This window comes from Belonocnema kinseyi, chromosome 3, assembly GCF_010883055.1.
Source record: "Belonocnema kinseyi isolate 2016_QV_RU_SX_M_011 chromosome 3, B_treatae_v1, whole genome shotgun sequence".
NCBI lineage: Eukaryota > Metazoa > Arthropoda > Insecta > Hymenoptera > Cynipidae > Belonocnema > Belonocnema kinseyi.
The window spans coordinates 52,290,709-52,293,893 of record NC_046659.1 but is presented as its reverse complement, the minus strand read 5'-3'; the positions used below and the strand labels follow the sequence as shown (position 1 = coordinate 52,293,893).

Below are 3,185 nucleotides of genomic sequence, written 5' to 3'. Positions count from 1 at the left end.
AAACCGTAAACAACCCTAGCTATAAATTATTTACAATATGAATCGTCTTAAAGTTTTCTATCTGGTATTTGCAATAATTTTTTATGGTAGGACTGAACAGGACCGAATCCCATTCATTTGGTCCATTGCTTTTCCCTCAGCACTGTGAAGTTAGCTGGTGGTTAAAGTGAACATATTGGGAGCAGTGCTCGTCTTGTCGACAGTAACTCAGTCTCAGTTCAGTCTCAGTAGTGAGTGGTTGTTGGTAGTTGTCAGCTGGAGAACGTTCGCGTACGTTCTGTCTTTCAGCGAGTTTATAGTGCGATTTGCAAATCGACGTTTTCTAATAAACAATATTTTATAAGTTTTATCAATTTAAAGCCATGAATAGGAATCCAGGTAAAATTTTAGTCCAATTTAATGACCGAAAATATATAAGTATTTTGGTAGTCACGTGTTCGTAACGTAATTTTCGAACATTTTTTTTCGCAGTTTATACTCATTGTTTTTATCAGGCACTGATCCCAGGAGATCAGGTGCCCTCCTTCCCTGTTTAGCCCTTGGACCAATCGTATATTTTTCTAATCCGAAAATCAATACTTGCCAAACCAAGAAGAGTTTGGGTTAGGGGGGAGAGACTTTTTGTGTGTGTTTACTCTGCCGGTGAAATAAGACACGTGTATTTATGCGGTAAATTTCAGAGAAATCAGCGCGTAAAGACGCGTATAAATCGATGTGTGAAATAACACTTGTAAAAATATTTGATTAAAAAATTCGTAAAACTTTAGAATAGCGGTTTCTCCAGTATCGTCCTTTGAACTAACTAAAGAAGAAAAATTGCTTAACGTTCGATGCATTCTAAATGAAAAAGGTTGGGGAAGAGCATTTTCAAATCACATTTTATCACTTTGTTTATCAGAAAATAGACTAAAGAAGTAATTGTTTACTTTGATGGCTTCTGCTCAAAATGGCTCTAAAGCGTATGCTACTTGTTCAAAAATACAAATAACAGCAAGATAATGATGAAAAAAGGGGCAAGAATATTTTTACAACTTGTTCATTGTTTCTAATTGTCAAAATAGTATTTACCTGACTGACAATATTTGTGGTTCGAGATGTGTCCTCTCACGCTTCTGTGACTAGGCGAGCTGGAAAAGGGGTTTGAGATGCGACTGCCTTTCTCTAGCAAGTGTTTTGCAGCAATTGCGTACGCAGTGCATCTCGGCCTGTTTTTTCATAAACAAAGTGATATTATAGTCTGAAAATGCTCTTCCCCCACCTTTTCCATTTAGAATTCAACGATTAAAATCTTTGTTTTGCGTGGTTACTTAGTTTAAAGGACCATACTGGAGAAGCCGCTATTTTAAAGTTTTACCAAAAAATTCACAAGGCCACATTCACTGATCGATTTATACATAGATTTTCCCAAAATTCGGACATAGAAATACACGTGTATTTTTGTACTAGGTTACGTCAGTTTTGTGCATCTATTATTTACTCATGAAAATAGGTATTTTTGCTTCAAATACCAGCTATCTTTATTTCGTTCAGTGCTGAGGGGTAAACAATGGACCAAATGTATTGGAAAAAACTTAATTTTTGTAATACCTTCGTAACGAATAATAATATTATTTTATTATTTCATTAAATATTTATTAAAAATCAAAGGTAAAACTTTCGAATGGCGGCATCTCCAATATGGTCCTTCAAAGTTTAAACCATCTAACGAATAAAAACTTGTTCAAATTCGATTAATTTTAAATGAAAAACGTGGGGGAAGAACATTTTCAGGTCACATTATCATTTTGTTTATAAAAAAATAGACTGTAGAAGTAATTCTTTACTTTGACGGGTTTGGCTCAAAGCGGCTCTAAAGCGTATGTAAATTGTTCAAAATGAGTAATAACAGCAAGATAATAAAACCAAAGTGGCAAGAAGGTTCTTGCAACTTGTTCATTATTTATAATGATCAAAATGTACAATATAGTCTCTACCTGATTGCCAATATTTGTGGTTCGAGATATGTCCAATCAGTCTTCTGTGGCCAGTCTCTAGAACGTTTTTCTTAAAGGTCGAGCTGGAAAAGGGGTTCGAGATGTGACCGATCAGTCTTATATGACCTGTTTCCAGCACGCGTTTTTTTGTTGTTGCAAAAACCTTCTTGCCCCTTTCGTTGTATATTATCTTGCTCTTATATATCATTTTTTGTAATTTTTAAAATTCATTATTAGTTTTTTTTATAAACAAAGTGACAATATGGTCTTAAAATGCACTTCCCTCACCTTTTCCCTTTAGATTTTATCGAATTAAGAAAAAATTGTAAGTTACATGGCAATACTAGAGAAGTCGCTGTTATAAAGTATCACCAAATTAAAAATTATTTTTTAAATACACTACTATAGAAAAAGTGCCCGCACAGCCCTAATTCTCATTGCGCGGCTCGTTTTCGTACGTCAGCTACATTTTTCAAATATAAATATTGTAACGTTGATTCAAAACTGTGGTTTAAAGTTCTGAGGAATTACAGTCATAAAGTGAACTCTTTTTTTTTTAAGAAGTTTGTGGAACTTTCTGGATTGATCAGTGTTTTATTAATCAAGGCCGTAGCCATGGGCGGGGATTATGCCCCCCCCCCCCGAAATTCTTGAAACATGTACATAATATACATACACTCTCCTATGTGCCGCTACATATACACTCGAAATTCTTTACTGCGGTGTATCCCCTCTCCCCCGCCCCGATTTTTTTCTAGCTACACGGCCCTGTTATTAACAAACATCGCACCATTTCATTTCTGAAATTAACCCGCACTAATATTCGACGGAAAAGCTCTTCTCTTCTCATAGATTACCTTTTATACCAATTAAAGAATACGGTTTAAGACGATGTCAAGGTACCGCGACCTACCTGCCCTCTCGGCGACCTTTTTTGTATTGTTTAGCGCTGGTCTGCATCTCGAAGCGCTGTGGCTCTCAACCAGCATCTTCTGCATTATGTTATACTAAATTAAATGTGTATAGAGTTTAATTGTCAGTGAAACACGCGGGTTTCTTTTTTATGATTTACAGAAATTTTTAACCATATTCATACTTTTTTTATGAGCACTTAATCTTTTTGGTATAAAATCAATTTGTTTTGTTGAAAAATCTGAACTGAAAATCAGGGGCGCACAAACCATGCATGAAAAGTAGCGGTTGCAACCCCAA

The 3,185-nt window shown here is 35.4% G+C and overlaps 1 protein-coding gene across 2 annotated transcripts in view; it reads left to right on the top strand.

The window, feature by feature from the left end:
• The first annotated feature begins 234 nt into the window (after positions 1-234).
• Positions 235-3,185, top strand: part of LOC117170272 (probable helicase senataxin) — a 128,668-nt gene continuing 125,717 nt past the window's right edge. For both annotated transcript variants that reach the window (XM_033356932.1, XM_033356931.1), the window contains exon 1: positions 235-378. The gene's annotated coding sequence lies outside the window, so the exon portion shown is untranslated. The remainder of the gene's footprint in view (positions 379-3,185) is intronic.